At 56.4% G+C, this 24,803-nt stretch overlaps 1 protein-coding gene across 4 annotated transcripts in view; it reads right to left on the bottom strand.

Annotated features, from left to right (window-relative positions):
• The window catches only part of ZMIZ1 (zinc finger MIZ-type containing 1), a 220,471-nt gene that overhangs the window by 136,373 nt on the left and 59,295 nt on the right, over window positions 1–24,803 (bottom strand). The window lies entirely within an intron of this gene.

Below are 24,803 nucleotides of genomic sequence, written 5' to 3' on the forward strand. Positions count from 1 at the left end.
GGACAGGAGCCACAGGAGGGTCTGAGCAGCTGAGGGATATGACCCTAGTTCTAGTTTGAGAAGATCTCCAAGGCTGCTGGGAAAGAAAGGTTTGGGAGAGACAGTAGGAGGCAGGAAAATCAGTGGGGAGACTGCTCTAGGGGTCCAGGCCAGAGACAGGTGCTCGGAGCAGAGGGAGCAGAGGCAGAGTGGCAGGACCTGCTGGGGCTGGGTATGGGGAGGTGAGAGGAGGGAAGAGGCATGGACACCCCCTTTCTCTCAGTGGCTTGGGCTTCAAGGAAGCAGTGGGCTGTAGGGACACGATTATCTTTACTATGTGGGGTCCAGCTGGTCCATCTTCTCAAAAGGCCACCAGTACTCGCCTCCGCTCACTGCCCACGGGGCCCCACAGCAGACTAGAAGGAGTAGACCCACAGGCCTCGCTGCAGGGTGGGAGCCACAGAGCCCAGGTTTGAGTCGCAGCCGTGAAGCGCCCTGCTGGTGGCTCTGGGCAATTACCATGTCGGGTACACCTGTGAGCCCTCCCCTAGAAACGGGAACCTACGTGCAGGGCTGAGCGCAGCTCAGGACAAAGCCCGTGGCCAACACAGGGAGAGGAAGTGCATGCACCGGTAAACGTGACTCCTCAACACATCACAGAGAAGGAAACTGAAGCCTGGAGAGGGGAAGCGACGGCCCCCATCCCAGTGTCTCCCAGCAAGTCACTGGCTGGAGCAGAAGTGGAATCAGCCTCCTGCATTCCCTACTGCCCCCAGCTCAGGTCTTTCCCAAAGGCAGGTTGGCCTGCAGACCCTCTGACAAGAGAAAATAATTATTATGGCAGCTGAGACAGAAGCCCGAGCTGGAAAGTGCTTGCTCACTCCCTGAGCATCACCCAGGTCGCAAGGAACGACGGCCCGCCATCCTGCCTCAGAGGTGACCGGCTCACAGTGCACGAGTGTGCCTCGCTGCCCCCGCCCCCAGTTCTTTGGTGTGGCTTGTGCAAAGGGACAAACAGACCTGGTCAAGGTCACATAGGGAGGGCACACCAGGGACACCAGGATATGAGCTTGGGCCCTCGTGGGGGACCGACCCCCCTCTTTATGGGCCTGCATTGGACCCCCACCTGGGAAGACAGAGGAGTAGGATGCTCACCTTGATTGGGTTGTATAGTGTGTTCTGCCTAGGGTGTTTCTCTGACCATCGGTGAAATGCTATGAGGCAGAAACTAAGCTAGCATCGCCAAATTATGCTTGAGGCCCAAAGAGGTCCCATAACTTCCCAAGGTCACACATAGGTAACAAGGAGCTAAAAATAAGAACAGAACCGTGACTTGAGCAGGTGGTCTGCCCCCACTCATACTCTGCCTACTACCAGGTGACCAGCCAGGGAGTTCACAGCCGGCCCAGCCCTGGGGCTACTATTCACTGGTCCTGCTCAGAACCAGTGCTGGGTGCCTAAGCTTCCCTGTCACGGTGCTGGGAACCCCCTCACGCTGGGTGCCCAGTCAGGTGGGAGTACAAGTGGGGGGCTGAGGCCTGGGTCAGGCTGTGAACACAGTGGCAATATCACTCATCCCCACCCTTGGTGGCTTTAGGTGAGGGTCACACCTTGTATGGGTCTGGCCACCTGGTGAGACCAAGAAGAGGACAGTGGGACCACCTGGATGTCCTGCTCACAACCTGCCCAAACCACAGCCACACACAATGTGGGTCACTGCAGGGGAGTATTCTCTGCTTAAAAGGCACTTGGTGCCATGAGGTGGGTGCAGCCTGAGCCTGGGGTCAATGGGGGGGCACCCAGTTTCCCCTTGGGGTGGTGCCCCACTGCCCAGAGGGCTCTTGTGGGCTCCTTAGCTAAGAACTCTCACTCTGGGGTGGGTGGAAGGGTGAGGCCTTGACTACAGGGCAACTGCTGACCAGGCAGCATGCAGACTGCGGGGGAAATGTGCTTTCACTCTCACTGTGACAGGAGCTCCCAGGGTAGGGCAAGCAGTCATGGGTGCCCACCCTGCAGAGCAAGATAGCATCTGGGACATGGCAGATGTCACTTGGATTGGAGATTGTCCCAGGACCCAGATGGGTGCTCCCAACCACACCCACTTTTCCATTCCCTCCAGCTTCTGGGCTCCCCTGGGAAAAGCAGGGTGTGGGCTCAAGGGAGGCACCAGGCCAGGTGGGCTGGGGCTGGCTCAAAGCGATGCTGGCTGGTCCCAGATTCCAGGAGGACAGAGGTGCCTGTGCCACGGGTGTCCAGGATGTGGGCACCATGACGCTTTGTGCCTGTGGCTCTAGCCTACAGCTGAGTGACTAGTTTTTCTGTATAGCTGCCAAGGGTTGGGGCCCACATTCTGGGCTGGAGCCCAGGCCCTGTCTTCAGTGGTGAGGTTGAGGAAAAGGGTGGGTAGAGCTAGGTTTGAATCCCTGCTTGCCCTTTGTTGCTGAGTGACCTTGAGCAAGTCTTTGGCATCTCTGAGCCCCCATCTTTGTTCTAAACAAGGACTAATTGTTCCTTCAGCTACTCACCCACCAGGGGAGGCTCCAGGCTGCCCTGTGGGCAACTGTGGAAGGAGGCTGATTGCCCCAGTGTGGTCTTTACAGCAGGGAGCTATGCTGATGGCACCTGTCCGTCGGAGTTCAGGGCTCCTGTCACTTGCTGCTAAATCGTAGAGGTGTGCCCCTAGTGCCCTGGTGGCTGTGAGAGCTTAACCAGACATTGGGTATGTAGATACAGGTGCCAAGGAGTAACGGACAGGTCAGTGAATGGTGACTGTTAAAGTTTGGGGGAGGGGTAACTGCTCAAGGTCGTAAGTGGCCAACTGTGGGCCAGAACCCTGGTCATATGAGCCCCCTAATGGGACCTAACCTGCCACTCCACTGGCTGACCTGATCCAAACCAGCTCCGGCCACTCTGACCCTCCTCACTTAGCTGGGCTGGCAGCTGTCCCTATCCCCATTTTACAGATGGACCAAACAGCTGCTGGCCAGGGGTCAAACAGCCAGGGGCCCTGTCTCTGGCCCTGCTCAGGAAGGGTAGCCTCTGACCCACCTCCCAGGCTCTCTGGGGCGACAGGGGTTCCCATACCTGAGACCCACCCGGGGAAGCCTCCCCTTACGTGACCCTGGAGCAGGCTCTGTCCTCCCCTGGCGGCCAGTGCTGGCTCCAGGAGCAAGGCAAATATTTACCCGATGGTTATCCAGACCCTGCTGGTCGCCCCGCCTCCCGCATTCCTGGCATACATGTTCCCTGACCTCACCATGCTAGGGGGCTGGGGGAGGCATCCAGATGTGGGTTAGAGCCAGACCGAGGAGCATCCTGGGCCTAGTGGGAGCCAGTGTGGTGGGTGGGGAAGGCGTGACACTGATGCCACCTCTGGGCCTCCTTTAGGCAGCTCCTCACACCTGCTGCTAATCAGACACACACACACACACACACACACACCCTGTGCCACACACACACACACACACACACACCCTGTGCCACACACACGGCAATTCTCCCACTTACCAGGGCTCTTCCTCCTCAGCCCCAGCAGCTCTCGGGCCTTGTTCCACCCTCAGCACAACCCTGTTGTCAGGGAGCTATAATGTCCACTTCACAGATCAAGACACTGCCCAGAGGTCACGGAGTTGCAAGTGGGAGAACATGCGCCTCACCCCAAACTGCACTTTCTACAGCACTGAGGTACCCATCAGAACGCTATCCATCCCTCAAAGCCCAAAGGACCACTTCCTCCAGGTTGCCTTCCCAATAGCCCCCCATCCCAAGGGATTTTCCCCTTTCTGAACTTCCAGAATATTTGGTGGTGTTCCTTTCATTCTCTTTCCACAATCAAAATTGGGTGCCTGGTTCTCTCTCCAGCTGGGACACCCCTGTCATACTCATTCCAGGCATAGCTGAGTGGAGCTCAGGTGCTTGGGTGGCCCTGAATGCTCAGCGGAGAACTGAAATCCGGAGTCTTTCCACCAAAGAAGAGTAGTAGCTGCAGCTGGCCTCAAGGAACAGAAAAGAAAGCAGCCCCAGTGAGTTGGTTGTTTGGGGTTGAGGGGCCCTCCTGGGCAGGGCTGCCTGAGAGCCACCAGGTGCCCCTGACTCAATACCTTGTCTGTCTTTACTTCCTCTGAGAATATTTTGAGCTGTTCTGACAGCCTGTCCACTCCCAGACCCACGGAAGTCCAGCCCCCTGCTACATGCCCCTGGGCTTTTCTCCTGCCTCTCCTGTGGAACCCTAGGAAAGGCAGCCCAGCAGGGTTCGGCTGACCTGCTGAGGACCCGTGGAATACCAGGCCCAAGTGCAGGCCTGGCAAGTCCTCTGCGGGGCCCTCAGGAATGCCCCCAGGTGGAAAAGGCTTCAGTGGACAGAGGCCAGTGCAAACTAAGGTCACCCCTGACACCAGGGGGGACCAGAGAGAGAGTGTTGGGGAAAGGTAGGGGTTCCTAGAACTGTACTTTCCACCCACCTAACATCTCTGAGACTTGGTTTCATCATTTTGAAAAATGGTGCTATAAGCCAATTTCTAAGGGATGTTCCTGCATTTGTTCATTCACTCCACCCACCTGTCCATCCATCTATCTCCTTCTTTCAACAACTAATGACAGGGCCTACTGTCTGCCAGGGGAGGAAACGGGAGAAAGGATTTGGGGGTGGGTGGGTGGGGGGAAAGGAAGCTGGGCCAAAGGCCAACCTGGGTGCCCCCCAAGGGTGCTGGCACACTGTCTAAGGCAAAGTGGGCAAGGCCCAAAAAAAGATGGGTAATTCCAAGACAAAGTGCTGGAGGGTGTGCCCGGCTCAGACTGGCAGCAAAATGGGGGTCAGGGGCATCATCCTCTAGGGTAGAGTCTCACACGTAGAAGGGCACCTTCCTGGCCAAAGGTCCAGAGACTTGGCAGGAGAAAAGCTTTGGGCTGAAGAAAGAATTACAGGTGGCACCAGTGAGCAGTGGACAGCTGCACTCATGGGGCAGGGGCACAAGCATCCCTGGGCACACGCAGACACATCCCGGGGGCCTCTCCAGGACTTCACCCCATGCCCAATCCTGATTTGCTGTGTTCAAGACCATGATGCAGTAGTACCTGCTCGAGAGACCCTGCCAGGCCCGCAAGTCCTCGTTCACTCAGTGGGCATCGCCCAGGTCCAAGAAACGATGTCCGCCCACCCTGCCTCTCAGGTACCTGGCTCATGGTGCACACTTGTTTGCCCTGCCCCACCAAGCCACCTTAGCCCCTTGGTACTGGGCCTGTGCAAAGGAGCAAATGAGAACAGAGAGGGAGGGCCCTGCCCAAGCACACGGAGCAGTAAGTAGTGGCATCAGAATTTGAATACAGGCCCCAGTCAGGGACTGGCTCTCCTTTGCTGTAAATCTGTGTCACATTCCCACCCAGAAGCCTTCCCGGACTGCTCCAGCCTACACCTCCTACCAACCACAAGCCTTTGCTCTGGCTTGTGGGCCACTCACACCAGACAAAGAGGAAAGGGCCTCCTCCCCTCTCCCCCGAGTCATCAAATCAACAATTTCTCCTCTAATCAAGGGTGAGGGCACAGCACAGATTGGTGCATAGTGTGGCTTTAGGTTCTTATATAGCAGAGCTAGGGCCTCAGCTCTGTCACTTACTGATGTGTGTAAAGTTGGGCAATAAACTTAGCCTCTCTGGGCCTCAGTTTCCTCAGCTGCAAAATGGAATAACAAGTATCTACACTCACAGAACTGTAAGAACCTAACATTATTCCCATGCTGCACTTGGCAGGAAATGCTCAACAAAAGAGGACTGTTACTATTATCACCGGCTTAGTGCAAACTTGGGGTTGGCCTGGGGTGGAGGCACTGGACCCCTTACCACAGATATGGAGACAGGCCCAGGACTCTGGGAAGATGAATCCTGGTTTCAGGCCCCTCTGGAGCCAACTCAGGGCAGGCCCAGCGGATCTGCTTCCTGAAGATGGGCTTCACAGGGGTCACCTGCTCCCAGAGGAGGGTCCCCCAGTCCCTTTCCACAGGTGCAAGCTTTGTGCCAGGTGCTCCCTTCCACACCCTCCATCTCATCAGGCCTCATGGGGTGGGCAGGGCCTCCCCCTTGTCCGGGGCCAGGGTCTTGCCCAGAGGGGCACCTAGCTGGAGTTAGCCAAACCAGGGCCTCTGGCACCCACCTGGGCATTTGCCACTCCCAATAAGGATGGTTAAAAGAGAATTTCCTCTGTTAAGGGCTTTGTCTCTCACCTCTGTCCATTCTGCCTGTGGTGGCCTGGCACCTGGCACCTAGCCCTGTACTACCCATATGAAGGCTGCCCTGGAGAAACACCCCTGGGATGTCCCCAATTCCCAATCCCCTGCAGCTTTAACGGGGCCTGGCAGAGGCTCTCAGGAGAGTCCTTGGAGGTCTGAGTCCAAGCCTGCTACCTTACAGAGGAGGGGACCTAAGTCCAGAGAAGGACAGGGATGGGCCCAAGGCCAGGATGAGAACCCGAGGTACCTCTGGCGTTGGACTGAGGAGCAAGTCACCTGTCCCTCCAGGCTGTTTCCTCATCTGGGCTACACTGGCTGGAGGATTAGCTGGGCTGACATCACACCCAGGATTAGGACAGGGCTGGGCAGTACCATCAGCTGTCTGCTCCGTGGGGCAGCCTGGTTCTAGGCCCTGTGCTCCCTCCACTCGAGGAGGCAGGCAAGACAATCAAGAGGTTGAAGGGCACAGGCACTCCCGGTGGCACATGCAAACCGCCTCGCACCAAGTGTTCCCAGTGACCCCATTCCTGGGCCAGGGGCCAGCCCCCTGGCGGTCACCCTCTCCAAGCAGGCATCCCTCTGGGATTCTGGCCACATGTGGGCAGGGCCAGTCTGCAGTGACGGCCAAGGCCCAGATTTACAAATGCTGGACAAAGGAAAGGGTTGTTCTTGCTGGCGGGAGGTGGTGGGTCTGAGCGCAGCACTAATGCCACCCAGGCCTGAAGGAAATCCTGGCTCTGCTGCTTGCAAGCCGTGTGGCCTTAGTCCAGTCCCTGTGCCTCCCCCACCTCAGTTTACTCAATGGGGCAATGGGGAGGAAGAAGGTTTAATTGGGGCAAGTGCGCCGGCCAACCCCTGGCCCTGGAGGAGCCAGGCCACGGGAGCTCTTCCTGTTTGCAGGACAGCCAGCTCTCCCCCAAGCGCAGCCCAGTGGCGGCTGCAGGGGAGCCGGTGGGAAGGCTGGAGATTGTAGGGGGTGTTAATCCTCATACTGCGCTTTGCCACCTGTCCAGAGATACTCCACCGACATCGTTGCCCAGGGAAGCTCAAATATCCCTATTGGATCCTGCTCACACAGACCAAGGCTCCAGTCCTGCCTTTGCCCCTCGCTCTCCCTAACCTGGGCAAGTGCCTCCCTGTCCTCTGGAGCCTCCATCACTGTCTGCGAAGTGGGAGGAATGATGCCTGCTTAATCCTGGGCTGCTGAAAGGGCTCTAGGAGATGGAGGATGTGGCCCAGCCCCACGACGGGCTTCAAGGAAGGTCCCTGTTCTGTTCCATTCACTGCCGGCCTTGGCTGCTCTTCCCTTCCCAGGCAGCCCCAGCGCCCAGCCAGTCTGAGCCACCACATAGCCAGAGCGTCCCAGGGCTCCCGCCAGGAGCCTCCAGGGACCCCAGGTGCTTCCCAGCCAAGGCCTTCAGGACCAGCAGAGGATGCCGCTCCTTCCTCCTTGAGTCTGGGTTTCCCCTGTGTTCTCTCAGAAAGAGGGACCCCCTCAGCCCAGCAACTTAGTTAGATTCTTGGGGGATCTGCCCCCACACCTGTCCATCACTCCTGGGGGCTGACAGAGCCCGTCTGCGGAGGCTGACCCCTGATGGACTAAGAGGAGGGGCCACGGCCAGCCCGTTTTAGGTTTCTGCCTGTTGCCCACAGCACCTAGCACAGGGCTTGCAGGTACGAGCCCCCAGAATGTTTCCCAGATGAACGAAAGAGCAGTGATGGGAGGTGTGGTATGAAAACAGATTTAGATCAGAGACCACAGAGGTTAACACTTGCATAGGGCTTACTATGTCCATACTGGGCCAGATCTAACAGACCACTATTTATATAGTTAATCCATTCAGTCTCCATGGCAGTTCTATAAATAATGTTACCCCATTTCACAGATGAGAAAACAGAGGCCCAGAGACTGAAGTCCCTTGCCCAGTGTTAGGAAGTGGCAGAGCTGGACTCAGCGCAGGCCTTGTGCTCCAGAATCCATACCCTGGTCCACAGTGGTGCTTCCCGGGGAGCAGCCCCTCAGAGGCATCCAGACCAGAGGTTTCCCCCAGGGCTGCAGGCCCTGCCCCCAGGGTCTGATTTAATTGGTCTGGGTGGGCTCTCTTTCAAAGCTGCTCCAGCTCCAAAGCAGTGGGGTGGAGAACCCCTAGCCAGCCCCATACTTTCTCTTCAATGGGGAAGCTGGTTCAGAGAGAAGGGGACATGCCCAAGGTCTCCCTGCACATTGAGGGGGCCTGGGACCTAAGTCCAGTTCTCTGACTTCTCCGTCGTGGGCTTTAAGCTCTTGGAAGCAGTGCATTGTCACTCCAGCAGAGCAGCCCACTGGGAGATGTGAGCGGGAGAGCTGAGACAGACAGGCTCAGGGAAGCCAGAACAGCAAGCAGCCAGATGACACACAGGCCCAGCAATTCCTGACTCATGGCCACCCATCCTGTGACTCCACCCACAGCCCATGTCCCCACCCTGGCTCACACCCCGCAACCCACTGCAGCCACCAGAATCACCTCCCATTTAGAACCAGAAAGCCACAGAGGGAGGAAGAAGTAGTGGGGCCCCACCCAGGGCTGGGTGGGAAACCCAGACAACCCCAAGCCGGGGGTATGGGGTGGGGGACAACTCTGGGACACGCAGAGGAAACCGCATTAGTGCTGACCCCGGCCCCTCCCTATAGTATCTGCATACTCCCAGTCTGTGCTAGCTATCTGCCCTGTGGACCATCAGTCTACAGGAGGAAAGCTGAGGCTTGTGGAGCCCAGCTGGCACTGACATCCACCAGGGCCAACTTTCTTAGCGACGTGATCCCTCTTGAGTCCAGGCCCCACACCTGGAAGAGCATGCCAGGCTTCCCTGCTGCCAGTTCCTCTCCCTGAGAATGCATTACTCCTCTGTCCTAGAACCTTCAATGGCTCCCACTGTCTATGAGGTCCAATTCTAACTCTTCAGCCTCATATTCAAGGCCTCAGTCAACTTCAACCTATAACCTTCCCCTACACATCTGGGTCTCGACTTCTTGAAGATTCCTCACAGATCCTTGTGACACTGGCTCTGAAAGGCCCATATGACGGATGTAGAAGCTGAGGCTTAGAGGGGTGATGTGTCCTGGGCCACTGGAAGCTGAGCTGTTACCACCCACAGGGAGGAGTTTGGGTTGTTGGGACCCGTGGTCTCCCCTGTTGCTGATAAACTTTCAGCTGGTCCACGAGCTCAGGGTGGCGCTGCGTCTGTGTTAACCACTAATGTCATGGCAATTTGGGTCTACTCACCCTGGTGTCCTGACTCTCCGTTCAGCCCCCTTGGGTAAAAAGTTCATGCTGCGTTTCAGCCCTGACTGACACTAAGCTGGGTTTAGGCTGGGGGCCGCCCAGCGAGGGAGGTGTCATGGGTCAGAGAAGCAGCGCAGTGTGGTGGCCAAGGGCACTGACTCTGGGGCCAGCTGCCCAGTGCAAAGCCCAGTGTAACCATCTTGGGCAGGTCGATTCGCCTCTCTGTGCCACAGTTGCCTCCTCTGGAAAGGGGAACAACAGGAGTAGTGACCTCTTGGAGCTGCTGTGATGATGCCCATGAACTTCTGTGGACAAAGTATGAAAGCAGCTCTTCCACAGGGTGCTATCGAAGTGTCTGTAGCATTAAGTGTTGTTACCCTGATCAAGGGTGGCAGGAAAGCCTGCCCTCAGCATTGCCCCTTCCTGGCTTCCAGCCACAGGCCTGCTAACCTGGCCCACATGCCTAATCACAGCAGAGGGGTCTCCGAAGCTCCGCCTCCCAGCTCCTGGGGAGACGGACGAGGGAGGAGAGAGAAGGGAGGGCTCCTTCCTGGGCAGAGACACCCAGCTTTGTCGTATGTTGTCAGAGATGGATGACCCACAGAGGGGCCATGGGAGCATCGCCCTGTCCTCCATGGGGACTCCAGCAGCCACCCATGTCTCTCTCCCAGTTTAAGGGTCATCATAGACAAAGGGCCCTTGGCTGGGATACATGACAGGAGTCTAGGCAGTTAATCCCAAACCTGGTTGTCCTTATAGGGTACAAAATTCATCCTACCCCCAAACCCTTTATCCCATGGGATGCTCAAGGCTGGGCAGAGCTTCTTTCTCTCACCTTTCTTTCTACAGAGGAGGCCCAGAGTGGTTCAGTGACTTGCCCAAGGGACCAGCAAGCTGGTGGCAGATCCTAGACCAAAAACTGTGTTCTCTGGGCTCCCAGGCCTAGCCCCACCGAGAGGTCTCTCTTTCCAAGCCCCTAAAAGTGACTGGATGTCTGGGAGAAGACCAGTCATCAGCATGTGTGGGGTGAGGAATGGGCGTGGACCCAGGGCTTCTACCAGCGGGAGGGGGTCAGAACAGGTCAGAGGCAGGGCGGCCAGAGCTGAGGTTCAGCTTCCTCTCTCAAGAGGGCACGATTCCTGGCAGCAGCTCCCACGGGAAATCGTAGAAGCACCACCCTTGGGAACATAGGGTGGGACAGGGGGGTGCCTGGGCAGGGTTTCCTGTTGTGGGGGCGGTGGCCACTTACTGAGGCCGAGTGACCTGTGTGGCTGTGGCCCTGGGGCCAGGCCAGCATTGGGTTTCGCCTCATCCCTGGCTCGGACCCAGTTCACCCCGAGTCCCATCCTCCAGGCCCGCCCTGGCTTCCTGTCCCACAGGTCCCACCCAGCCCAGGAGATAGGGAGGGCCCATGGAGGCCTCCTCAGAAGTGCCAAAGTTTTGCGGAGCAGGAGTGGACAGGCTGCTCTGGCCTGCTCAGTGGCCTTTGGCCTCTGACCTCTATACCTCCAGCTATTTGTTTCCTAGCAAGGGGCCTGGACAGAAGTACCAGTGGGATTTTTTTCCTAGGAGCTCACAACTTCAGACACAGCTGAGCAGGATGAGCCCTCCCCCTTTCCAAGCAATCGGATCACTGCCTCCCCCAACTCTGGGCAGAGGGGCAGGATCATTTCTGAGTCATGCCAGAGGTCCTAGGACAAGGGGAGAAGCTGAAGTGGGACAAATTTCAGGCTTCCAAAGCAGAACTTGCCAGTGGTCAGAGATGAGCAGCAGTGTGACACCTCCTGCAGAGGTGTGGCCTCCCAGCCGGGAAGCACAGCCCCCACACTAGGGACAAGGTGATGTCAAACCAAGGGCACAGCATTCAGAGCAAGACCCCTTCTTCCCACCCCAGCTCTGCATGCCTGGGCCCTAAAAGTGCCAGGAGCCTAGGTGAGATGGAAGCTCGGGCCAGGGTGCTGTGGGGCTACCCACAGTCTCGAGGTGAACCCAACTCATTCTCTGCACCTCAGGGGCTGGAGCTCACCTGTCCACCAGTGGGGATATGCTGGGGGTGGAGAGGTTGGTGAGGGGGAGAGGTTTGACGAGAAGCCCACTCCTACCCCTCCTGGTTTCCTAGGGCATAGGGTATAGGAGGCCGTGGCAGCCCAGATCTCTCTCGAGGCTGCTTTGCAAACAGGTGCCTCAGAGAGCACTGCCAGGGAGAGGAGGACTCTGCCAGCTGCCTGCAGGCCCGCCATGGACAAAAGCCTCTTGTAGCTCAATTTTGAGAAGGAGTGCAGGAGGGAGGTGGTTTGGGGCTGCATGGGCTGGCCTTGCCTGAGATCACCCCAGGAACAGGTACACAGCTGGGATTCAGGGCTCCTGCCTGTACCATGGGCAGGCAGCTCAAGGACCTCCCCATGAAGGCTGTCAGCCAAACTCACAGCAGTCCCGGGGGGGGGGGGGGGCATGCTGGGAAGGTGGGGCTGCCCAGCGCAGGACACCTGTCTATACTACTCCAATTGAACAGGCCCTGATGGGGCTGTCTGCGGACTCAGCTTGAGATTCTGCCTGGAGGGAGCACATTTGGAGAGGGACTCGGTCAGGAAGCTAAAGCCCTTAGGTCTGTGGGCCTGATGTGAGCAGAGTGGAAGCCAGAAGCCCGACTTCAGCCCTGGTGGGCGGCCAGGGCACAAGTTACCAGGAAGGGTTTCTAAGACAGCTATATGCAGTATTGAGCCTCTTGACCCTGGCGGCATGCAAGCCCAGGCAAGGACACACAAGCCTAGGCAGCATTCTGGAACTCTAGCCTGGTAGCTTTATAGCCACCCCAGGCCAGAATCACATTTAGTCATGGGTGGCAGGCTGGCTGGCCTGTGTCACCAGCTCAACCACTGGCCACCCCATCTCCTTCCCTTTTCTGTATAGGAGTTTCCCAACCAGGAGCCCATAGGACCCTTCCAGGTTGAACACCCTCAAATTCTATCACAAGAGAGGCCAGGTCTTTCAATGCTCTTTGTGGCCCAGATGCCAGCTCTCTGCGCCCCTTGTCCTGGGTACCCAGTATGCTCAGACATCTGCCCATCTGGGGAAAAATGTGCCTAAGCTTGCCAAGAACCCAGGGCAGCCTGTGGGGTCTACTGAATCCTGGTCCCCACCCAGTGGCTGCCCCTCTCCTGGGCCTCACTTCAGCCTGGACTCTCAGCCCAAGCTGAGATGCTGCTTGAAGTCAGCTTGGCTGTGTATGTCTCCAGGGCCAGGGATGTGCCTTACTGAGCACAGGCCTGGCGCAGACTTGGCTGCCAGGAAATGTTTGTCAGAGGAGACAGGGAAGCAGCAGGGAGGGAAAGGGACAACTGACGCATGAATGCAGATGGGCTCTCAGAAGCATGGCCCCAAAGGCCCCTAAGCCCTCCTCCTCCTCCAGGCCCAAGGGGCACTGTGCTCGCTGAGCTAAGCAACACCACAAGGCCAGGTAAACCTGGAGGAAGGCAGAAGGACACCCTGCCATTTCCCCCAAGGCTTTCCTGCCCAAGATGTCTCTGCCCTCTGTTCTTATCTGCTTTGGAAGCCTGGCTCCAGCTCCCGCCTCTCTGGAGGAAGGGGACCCTGGGACCTTAGCCCCAGCTGCTCAGTCTACAAGGGACTCAGTGACATTTCTTCCCTTTGCCTTTTGTCCCCTACTCAGCTCTTGGGTTTCACCTTCTGGAATTGCAGTGGAGTAAGACCTATCTGCCTATGACCAGGGTCTTTGCTCTATGAAAAATAGTCCTGCCCACCCAACAGGAGGAAAGTATGTCACAGGGAGTTTTGACAACCCTATGCCCTGCCCAGCGCAGGTCTTGGCACACAGTAGGTGCTATATCCATTGACTTAACCAGAGGCTTGCTGGAAACATATGGGAAGGCCTGACTAGGGCTCTCCCACTGAGGAGCCAGGACTCAGCAGCCACTCTAGGGGACACGACAAGCAGTGACCATGTCCACATGTGCCTTTCTCTCTGGTCAGGGCTCTGCGTCTTCAAGGTCCCCCTGGACAGAGAATGCTGCCCTCTCTGTTTCAGGGTTGGGAGGGTTCTCTGTCTTCAGCAAGTCTAATACCTCTTCTTGACAGATGGAGGTGGGGAGATGGAGGTGGGGGAGGTCCAGGGAGAGCAAGGGATCACAGCAGGGCCATTCCCAGGCCAGGCCTCCTCACCCCAAATCCAGAAGCCCAAGAACTGCAGGACCCAGCTCAAGGCTGCCCTCTGTCCTGAGTATTCCTTATGTCCCCAACCACACCAGTGTGGCCCCCTCCCCTGGCTCTGTGTCTTAGCCGCCTGGCTACAGCCAGCCTGAACTGCTTACTTAAACAAACAGGGAAAGCGGCCACGTGACTAGCTAAGGTTTCCTAGGCCAGGGACACACAGATAGATACACACACACACACACACACACACACACACGCATGCAAACACACACACACACACGTGCGCACACACACGCACACGCACAGCCACTGGAGGCAGGTCAGGTGTTTATGTGGCCCAGCAGGGCAGGGACTGGGCCGGATCAGGTTTCTTGTCTCTGAAGGACAAGTGACCGGCCTGCCTTTCCTCACCCAAAGGAATGCCTTCTCCAAACACTTGTTTCCAGCTTCCTGGATGCACCAGGGACGTGCTAGATGGGAATGGAGGGGCGTGGGGGAGAGGGGAGGGCACAGGCCTCCTGGCCGGCTGGCCGCTGTTTTCCTTCCGCCCTCCCCACCCAGAGGGCAGATGCCTGCTCGGAAGCCCTGGCAGCCCAGAGGCTCTCACGCAGGGAGAAGCCCAGGGCCAGAGCTTGCATGTGGGGCAGGAGGGGAGCCAGGCTTTGTCTCTGAGGGAGACAGAGACAGACCTGTCAAGGCTCTGTACCGGGAGCGGTAGTTTGGTGGCTGGACTCCATGGCCCAGCCCTGGGGCGTCCAGGGAACGAGAAAGGGCAGAGAAGAGGGCTTCTGGTCCAACTTTCGGGAGCAGGTTTGCCTTTGGTCTGCTGTTTGGGGAAGGCCTGTGGGCCAGGGTCTTGAGGGCTGCTCTAGCTTTCCGCCGGGGGGGGGGGGGGGGGGTGTCTATGCCTCAGACACTCCCACGGAGTGACAGGCTTGTTGTCACAGCCCTGAGACTGGCCCGTGAAGAGAGGAGGCCACTTCTCTGGATAGGCAGGGCTGAAGCTTGGTTCCAGGCGGACCACGCCACCAGCTCTGGGGGTGTCTGAGCGGCTTCCATCCCGCCCCAGCCTCAGGCCCGACCCCAGACCCCCGGCAGCCTCAGGCAGTCCACGAGGACATGAGGGGCATGGCCGAGAGTCCTCGAATAAAAACCAGTTCCAGCGTGGCCTCTGCCAAGCCCTTCTTCTATGTAATCTCATCATTCTCACCACAACCCTACGAGGTCGGTAATGTCACCCCATTTTACAGACGGGAGATCTGCAACCCGAAGGCCACAGGGTGAGAGACGGCTGGGTCAGGAGCCGCACCCAGAGGGTTCACCTCTAGCGTGCAAGCTCTTGAGCAGAGGCAGGCCCCGTGAGGGGGAGGCAGTCCTCGACGGAGCTCAGCCAGGTTTCCGAGGGCCAGGCCCCAGTTCCCCAGGGACGCACACCCAGCCAGCCCACCTCACACCCCACGACACGGAGAGGCCCCTGCCCGCGGCTTTTTGAAGGGTTCTAGGGTGGAAGAAGAAGTGGAGAAATAGGGAGAAGGAAAGGTGGAGGAGGGGAGAGCATGGGGCATACACAGGGATAGAGAGAGGGGGGAGCTGGTGTGGGGCGGGAGAGGGCGCAGGGACAGAAAAACCAGAAATGGAAGGACAGCAAGACAGAAAGAGGGGAGTGATGCAGAAACAGAGAGAAGAAGGAAGGGAGAGGTGACACTTGGAAAGAGTGCGAGAAGGAGGGAGGGAGGAGAGGAGGCAGGGAGAAAACAAAGCCAGAGACAACAGAGGCAAGCAGAAGGGGAAGGGGCCGCTGGGCGAGAGGAAGGAGGGAAGGAAGGAGGGAGGGAAGGAGGGAGGGAGGGAGGGAGGGAAGGAGGGAGGGAGGGAGGGAGGGAGGGAGGGAGGAAGGAAGGAAGGAAGGAAGGAAGGAAGGAAGGAAGGAAGGAAGGAAGGAAGGAAGGAAGGAAGGAAGGAAGGAAGGAAAGAGGGGAGGAGAGGAGATGAGGTGGGAAATGATCCACAGGGAAGGGGCAGAGGACAAGGGAGCAGGAGCTCAGGAGAAAGACAGCCAGGCAGAGGGGGCTCAGGGAGGGAGCGGGCCTTGGAAAACGGAGAGACAGAGAGAAAGCACACTCGCCCACCGAACATTAAATACCTAACAGGAGATGACAAATCAAATGGGAATTACTGCGGTAAAAACATAATTAGAAACTTGATTGAAGTTAAACAGAATTTACATAACACTGCAAATTAACTTTACACGGAAACTATTCACGGGGAAGGCAATGAAAAGGCATTTCATTAGTAATCTATATTTAAACAATAGGCACAATGGAGCCTTCTGATGAGGAACTTGGTGCCTTCAACCTGAGTGAACGCCAAAGGCCAGGGGGGAACAGAGGCAGTGGGTGCTCTAAGAGGAAGCGGGCGGGGTCCAGAAAGGGATCCCTGCTGATGGGAGTGGGAGGACACATAAGCCAGATAAGATTCTGGTGAAGGTTCTGCCCTTGACTTGCTGTGGGGCCATGGCCAAGTGTCTTACCTTCTCTGGACCTCCATTTCCTCATCTATAAAACGAGGAAGTTGGAGAGGTGGCTTACATGAAGGTGCCTGCAAGTCTGGGTACTATAGAGGAGTCGGGAGATGGCAGAGGGCAGTGGTAAGAGTGCTTGGGATTCAGAGGGACCTAGTTCACAGCTCCACCCCCGCCACTTATTAGCCCTGGCATCATGTAAGCTTCTTCCTCTCTGGCCCCGATTTACCCATCTGTTCAATGGGGATGTCCACTCCTGACCAACATCACCCACACAGTGGGAGGATTCAGGGAGAGATCGGTGGGGGCAGGCTTAAAGAAAAGTGAGTCTAAGGCATTGGATTATTTGTCCCATCCTCCAGCACACTAATGAGATTACCACAGCAGCCTGCCGCGGAGCTCGAATAATCAGAGGCCTCTCAGCTCCCCTAGTCCTGGAAGCAGTCAGAGGTGTATATCCTTGAGGGGGGTGTGTGTGTGTGTGTGTGTGTGACAAAGTCCTTGCTGGGTCCCACCCTATCCTCAGTGTGGAGAAGTCACATCAGGCTGCGTTTGCTCAGGCAGTCAGGCTGGACCCTGCCCCTGCAACCCCCTGGCTGTGTGCATGCTCTTCTCCTACCTCCCCACCCTACCTGGAGCACTAAGCTGAGCATTTGCCCATCCTCAAGGCTCCTTCAGGGACAGCGGGTCCTCTCTGCAGCCTCCCGTGAATGAACCGTGGCCCCTCTCTTCACTAAGCTGATTGCTAAGTGCGAAAGGAATAACACAGGTGCACAGGGTGGATGCCTCCCCCACCCCCAAACACACACGCACTGGCCCACCAAAGCAGTGAGCTCTGCTGATCTAACTGGCGAATCTGCTCTAACTGGTGAGTGCTAGCAGGCAGCTCTGACACACACTCATTGTCCAGGAAGTTTCCAGTTTCTTTTAAGATAAAGGATCCAGGCAGTGCTTAGAGATCCAATAGGGAGGTGTTGGGTGCCCTTCCCCCGGCAGGCAGCTACCCACCTTGAGCCCAAGCACTCCAGGTAAGGGAGCGGTCTCAGGGCCCCAGAGGGGAGGTCAGGGCAAGAGACTTAGCTAAGCCCAAGGAGTGCCCACCAGGGACACAGGGAGGGTCCTGCCCATGGGCAAACCCACAGCCCAGCCAAACACCCATGAACCTGGGCCCCTGTGTGGCCAGGTTTGGAGGGGGAAGCTGCTCTGGTCCCTTCTCCCTCTCTACCACCTCTCTCCACACGTGGCTCATGTATTGAGGCCTCTGAGCCTTTGTTAATGCTGTTCCCTCTGCCTGACACATCCTTTCCCCTCTTTGCCAGCAAGTCTTCCTCACCCCTGAAGAGCCTGTGGTCTCAGTTCTCGTTCCTCCCCGGCTATATCTTCTGTCTGCTTACCGCCCCACGCATCTTCCCTCCCTCTAGTGGCTGGATGCCTGGTGACGCAGACTCAGGCTGTGGTCTGCTCTATCTCCACTCCCTCCCAAGGTGACCGCATGGCTCTCAACACCATCTGTACACGACAGCTACCACATATATATCTCCAGTCGGGACGCACTCTGCCACCCAGACTCATCTATCCGACGGCCTACTCAGCCTTTCCACTTGAAGTCTCAAAGCCATCTCAAACTTAACTTGTCTAAACATAACTCCTCGGCTTCCTTCAGCCTCCCCGGCCATCATCCTTGGCTGAGTAAATGACTACCTCTGTTCCACCAGTGGCTCCTGTCCCAAACCCAAGAGCCTTCTGCGACTCTCCCCTCCCCTCCCCTCTCAGCCTCTACCCCTAACCCGCCGGCCGCAAGCTTGTCTGCAAGGTCTTTAAAATATACTCTGGCCTCGATGGTTTCCCATCTCTTCCCCTACTACCCCTAGTCTAAGTCCCCCCCCAACCTGGATGTGGTCCACAGCTTCCCAGCCATCTTCAGGCTCCACTCTTGCCCACCTACATGAGTGGGTGCCCAGGGTTCTCCTCCTACCCCTCACTTCGCTCCAGCCGCATGACTTCTCCACTACTTCCTTGAACACGCCAAGTGCACCCCAGCTCCTTCCCCATTAGTGTTCAGGTCTCTGTCCCAATGCCACATTGTCAGAGGCCTTCCTTGACCATCCTTTGTCATAGAACACTTTACTCCACCCTGCAAACTCTTACTTTACTTGGCTAACTTCCCTTCCTAACATTTAGCATCACCTGACGTATTACATATTACGCTTGGGGTAGTTGCTGTTCGTGTCGCCTCATGAGAATGTAAGTGCCACGAGGAAAGGGAATTTCGTCAGTTTTATTTCCTGCTGTCTCCAAAACATCAAGCAGTTCCTAGCATGGAGACTTTCTCAGTAAACACTTGGGGCGTGAAAAAATGATCAATGCCACTTCCCCTGGGAAGCCTTCCCTGAATGCCTGCCTGCAGAGCCAGCACATAGCCCCTCCACGGTGCAGGCACAGACACTACACAAGCCTTGAGCACGGAACTTATGGAGTTGGGTCTGGCTCTGGGATCAGGTGTCTCTCTCCATCGTAGATTGTACCTTTTTAGGACGGGGCTAGATCTCATCCATCTTCAAAAGCCAGCCCTTAGTGTGGGCCTGGCCTGGTATAAGAGCAGTGAGTGTTTGGCGTGTGAATTACTGAGCAAATGGACACTTAGGAGAATGGGTGGATGGGTGGATGGATAAGTAAATGGAAGAGTGGTTGGATGTGAGGATGGAGATGGTAGCTGGCTAGCTGAGTGGATAAATGACGGGGGGGATGACAGGTCCACCACAGGCGCACAGTAAAGACCGGTGGTTGCTTGGGATCAATCCTGGACTTCCCTGGGGAGGCCAGGCCAGACCAGCGCAGTGTAGTGAAAGTGGAGAAGCTGATTGGCAAATGGGATACAGCCGAGCAGCTCTGATGTGGCCAGAGCTTGCTGTGGACCCCTGGCAAGCCCATTAACTTCCCTGTGCCTTGGTCTCATGGTCTAAAAATATAGGTAATAATTCTTAAGCAGAGCTGCTGGGGAAATCACTTCGAAATTTTAAATGCTGCCACAGCCACATCTCCACAGAGACACCTCTCCAGCCCAATGTGCCTTAGAAAACCCTCTCTTCCCAAGCCCTGAGAGGCCTTACTGACCTTGTAGCCTTAATGCTACATCCACCAGGGCGAGGGCCCCTGGCTATGCCCCCAGAGTTCAACCTGGGCCAGGCTGTTAAGATGGCTTAACTCCAAATAAAAGTCAGGCCAAAGCAATTCACAGAATCCTCGAGAACTAGGGGACCCATTTCAGAGATGAACAAACTGAAACCCGGCAGCATTTTGTTCTGGGCACACAGAAGGAGTTGCAAGAAGCCCCACAGCCTGGGTCAGGAAGAGCTGGGAGAACATCCTCGCCCCTAGCCAGATCTCAGGTGAAGATGGCAGTGTGGCCTGGCATCAGGGTGTCTGTCTGCGGTGTGTTGTTACCTTTCTAGGTCTGAAGCTGAGTAATGGACCACGATTCTTTTCACACCCCGCACAGCATTGGTCTGACACCAATGGCCTCCTCCTCCTGGGTACACAGGGGGAGACAGACACATGTGAGTGGTCAGGGACAAAGACAGACGTCCACTGCCTCCCACCTCTGCCCCCACCGCTGGTCTAATCTGGGTGCCCTCTTGGGCCACTTAAGCACTCCCTGGGATGCCTGATCTATCAGCACTGCTATCTCCCCAGCCTGCAGCACTCCAACAAACAAGCCAGTTCCTCCTAGCAGGAGTCTTAACAATTAGTTAAATATATCTAAGTTTTGTTTCTTCTGGGGCTCAGGGGCTCTGTGCTGTCTTTTTCTTCCTGGTGAGAAAAGCAGAAAGCCACGGCCTCCCTGTGCCCAGGGCAGGAGAACGGGGTGAAGCTGTCGGGGTATTTTTAGCCGGGCCTAAGAGCCCCTGCAGTGCTCTCCTCTCTGGGCCGGCCTGGCTCCTGGGAATTATCTCACACGGCCAGCAGCCACTTCCAAAGCCACTCTCTGACCCCTGCCTGAATTCTTTCCTCATTATAAATTGCTCACCAGACCTCTGACCAACACTTGGAGCCATTTTATGTGTGCGTACCTCCTTGCAAAACCGGCTTGCTGGCCAGTTTCCTCGAGCACGCAGGGCTAGACATTTGCTTACAACCGACAGAGGAGACTGAGAATCAGAGTTTAAAAGAGAGAAGAGCCCTGGCCATTACTTATTTTGTGTTCCCCAAACTTCAGGCCCCTCCCGTGCCCTACGCGACTCGGTCCTCGCTGAGTCCTATCTGTACATGACTTAACTCATATTTATCTTGACTTCAACTCACTTGGTGTTTGTTTGTTTTTAGCTCCAATCCAGTCTTGTCCAAAGTAATCATATCCGTGAAATAACTGGTTTGATATGCTAGTTATATATCTCTAATACACCTTCATAAATATTTAACTAAGGAAACAAAAATATACATTCTTTCAGGTACTAATTCTGGAAACTTTTCCCAGGTCACCAGAGTCAGGAAGGCTCAGCTGTGGCAAGCTCACTATTTGTTTGCCAACCCCCTTCTTGCGCAGAGGAGAAAGCAAGTCATGGGGGGTGGGGGGTGCTTGGTTGACAGGACCTGAGAATTAGTTAGCAAACAAGGCCACGGGAGGTAAGGGGGTCAGAGACAGGGAGTACTGGAAGTTTTTAATACTGTCCTTCCTTTCTAGCACTGGGCAAGACCATTTTCCCCTAAGGTGAGCTATGAGAATCTAGGCAAAGGGGCCCAACCTGGTGAGGAATTCGGCCCCAGGACAGGGTGTCCCCGCTCAGGGCTGCAGGCTGCGCTGAGGCCCAGAGTCCAAGACGCAGTCTCTCCCCAGTGTCCTCCGAGGCCTGTGGCTCCCCTCTGCCCTTTTCTTTTGGCTCCCCCAGGCTGTGTTGGTCAGCAGGGGCTAGAAGTATAATTCCCTCTTTGGTTACATTTGGAAGCACAAAAAACACCCCTGGGCACCACAATCTGAGCTCTTGTCCTCAGCTCCTGTGGGCTCTGGGGTGGCCTCTGTCTCCCTATGTGCCCGGGTCTCCTGGGTATGCCTTGAAGGGTAGGCTCTGGTGGCCCCAGAGGCCCCCCCTCGGGAGTCTCAGGCCTCGATGAGCTTCTCCGATCTCTCCAGATCTCCCCACCGGCTGGAGACCCCAGCTGGGCCCCGGTGCCGAGAACAGGATGTGGGTATTAGGAGGTGAAGGAGAGTGTGGGGTCGAGTGGGGAGTGGCCTCAGGACGAGACTTCCTGAAGCCAGATCGGTTTACCACAGTCAGTTGGGCCCAGGACGGCACAGCTGTGAGTTATAAATGTCCCTGTCAGAGCAGGGGGACAAGAGGCCCTGCTGCCAGTGGAGGCGCCAGGGCCCAAGGCATCCACTCCTCTGGGGGCCTCCCCTGCCAAGGGCCCACCCTCCAGGAAGCCCTTCCCGAGTGTCCAGCCCTCAGGACCGCTGGGCCCTCTTGATCCCTCTCTCTGAGATGTGAAGCGAAAGGGCCTAATACTGCACCCCCCTGTCCACGCCTCACCCTTCCAGGTGCAAGTGCTTGGTTCCAGTGACCGCAAGAGCTCAAGGGCAGGGGCCATCCTGGGCCTCCACCCGCACTAACTCCGAGGCTCTGCACACAGCCAGCCACCATGGTGACAGTCTCAGGGGCAACTGCTCCAACTCAGCAACCTGCTTCCCATGGCCCCAACGGCCCCGTGTGCCTGTCCACCAGGGCACACACAAGATGGGGTAGCTGGGAGCGGGCAGAGGACAGGGCTCCAGCCTACAGCGCAGGGGCAGGGACCCCTGCACATCTGGGGGCTCCTTCAGGAGACCTTTCCTGAGAGTCCCATTCTCTTTGCCTGCCCTCCCTGGGGCTTCCTCTGCCTGGGCTGTGGGCTGCAGTCTGGGCTGCTCAGAGGCAGGCCTGCATATAAATCAGCTGTCTACAGGGAAAGTGGGTCCCACCAGCTCCGAGGCCCAGGCCCTCCTGCTGGGGCCAAAAAGTAAGCAGGCCAGGGAAGCACTGGATATACAATAATGGCAATAGAAATAAGCAGGGGGGTGGTCCAGGTGGGCAGGGCCTGACGCTTGCAGTATTCTGGAAGTTCTCTTTAAAAATATACATAAAACTATAAATACATATTTAGAATGAGAAAATAAATGGCAACAAATTCCCAGAGCCTTGGGAATCTAGGCCCCTTTAAACAGTTACCAGAAGTGCTTACACAGAAATGTACCTCAGAGCAACCTGCTGCCCTCCCACTTGGAACCTTCTACAGATGCCAGCAAAACTCCCACCCTGACTGGTGCGGTGCAGGGGAGGGACTTGGAGGCGGAAGCTCCATGTGTATCCCTGTGTGTCCACCTCTAACCAATAAGAGTGATGAGACTGACAAAAATAATACCTAACATTAATGGACCTTTACCTGGTACCATTTGAAGTACTTTATGTGAATTAACTAATTTACTATGAGTTAGGTACTATACCCATTTTAACAGATGGGAATACAGACACAGAAAGGTTAAGAAAGCAGCCCAAGGTCACACAGCTAGGATATGAACCCAGATAGCCTGGCCTTGGTGCTGTAAGGAGCCCTCAACCACGGCTCCTTGCTACTGCTCGGGAGGGCCCAGGAGAGTTTCCCTTCCTCAGAGGCTCCAACAGCAGCATCCACCAAGGCCAGCACGGAGTTAAGCCCCCATATGATTAAACCATTCTTCCATTCACACAAATGCTTACACACCTGGCACCCAGATCTCGACAGTATACGGCCTCCTGCTTGCCTTACACTGCACGGGGCACACTGGGGTCCTCTCTATGGGCAGAAGTGAGCGCTGACTTGACTTTCTGAGGCTGGGGGGTGTCCTAGAGATGGGTTGAGCAGCCTCAAAGGGACCTCCAGCAGGGGTAGGGGGTGGGGTTTGCAGAAGGTCATGTAGCTTGCTGTCCAACTCCCTCAGTTTACAGATAAGAAAAGCCTGGCTTGGAGAAGTGACTTGTCAAGGGTCAGGCAGCCAGTGGTGACACCATGTGAGGTCTGAGGCTAGTCTCTATAGAGGAGGAGCAGGTCACCAGCAGCCTGGGGGTGGCCAAGGCCAGGCACTGGTGGGTCAGGATGACCGGCAACGGAGGGAGGAGGCACCCTGCCTTTTGGCCTCCTCCGAGCGATGCCTTTGTTTTCTCTCTTTGTTTTCCATCTGCCCAGCCCCCGAGGCCTTCCAGGCTTCCCCTAATTGTGTGCAGGGCGATAAAAGGGCAGATGAGCAGGAGATCTCTGGCGGCAGTGGGGTCACCTCGCACAGACATGGTGGCGGCGGGTGGGTGGCCAAAGGGGGCCCTGGGCGGGTAATCAGGCTCACCACCAGCTGCCCTGAGCACTTCCTGAGGGGCGCTTTGCACATGGCTCTTAGGCTCCTCCCAGCAACCCTGGAAGGAGCGCATGACAGTCTCCAACTTACAGAGGAGGAGACTGAGGTTCCAAAGAGTGCAGCCAGTCTGGAACCCCGACTCTGGGATTTCCATCAGGCCCTGCCAACCCTGGCCCTGACCTCTCTGGCTGCCCAGGTGACACCTGGCCTAGTCAAAGCCATTTTCCCTTTACATCTAGAGCTCGCCAATTTCAGACCATTCAGGAAGAAAGAGAGAAAAGGGGCAGCCAGAGTCTCACCTACTAATGCCTGGGGAGCTGGGCCGGCCAAGGGGTCCCTGAAAAGTCACTCATCTGCACCTGGTCGCCCGGGGTGAGGTGGAGCAGTCTAACTTTCTGGCTTCCCTGAAACAGAGCCCCCTTTAAACGGTCTCTGAAGGCCAATGATTTCTGTGGTGGGTTAATTCCTGCTGATTGCAGGGCCAGGGAGAGAAGGGCGTGACCCAGGGGTACTGTCATCGTGGGTATGGGATGGGGCAATGGTGGCCTGCAGGCCAGGTTGGGACTGGCCAACCCTGCCTTAGGTCCCTGCTGCTGATCCTGCCTCATCTGCCTGCTCTCATGACCTGATGTTCTCAGACCCTCCCCGAGTGTGTCCCCAACTTCAGTTACTAGATACTGTAAGCCACATCCTGTGTTCCACCTCAATTATTTACATATTGTTATTTAAATCATTTTGAACCAACTGCTTTCTTTTCAGTTAACCAAAGCAATACAGTCTGTAAAATGATGGGTTTGATGTATTAATTAAATACTTTTTCTAATTCACATGAAAATACATAGTATTAAGATCTGGAATTCAGACCCTTGCATATGTCCTGACAGTCCACAGTGCACGGGCCCAGGGCTGAGTGCAGGCCGGTCCTGGGGAAGCTGGCCGTGTGAGGCTTGGTAAGTGGGGCCAGGGGGCTGTGAGGGCAGAGCCCTCCGCTGGATGGGGAAGCAGGAGGAGGGGGAGGTTTCCAGAAGGGTACACGGGGGTTTGGTTTGCGCCATGGGCTTAGACTGGGCTACCTCTTTCCTTCACTGGGGCTGGAATTTGGTCCAGATATTTCTCTAGCTGTCACCCTGCAAATTCCCCCTGACAATGCTCCATACTGTGGGACGAGCACCGGAGGGGTAGACCAGATATGTGGGCCAGGGGTCCGTCTCTACCACTGCCTAACTGGGGAATGCTGGACCTCTCTGAGCCCGTTTCTACATCTGTACAGAAACAGTGAATGAGCTCTATCA

This window comes from Miniopterus natalensis, chromosome 14 (assembly GCF_054644295.1).
Source record: "Miniopterus natalensis isolate mMinNat1 chromosome 14, mMinNat1.hap1, whole genome shotgun sequence".
NCBI lineage: Eukaryota > Metazoa > Chordata > Mammalia > Chiroptera > Miniopteridae > Miniopterus > Miniopterus natalensis.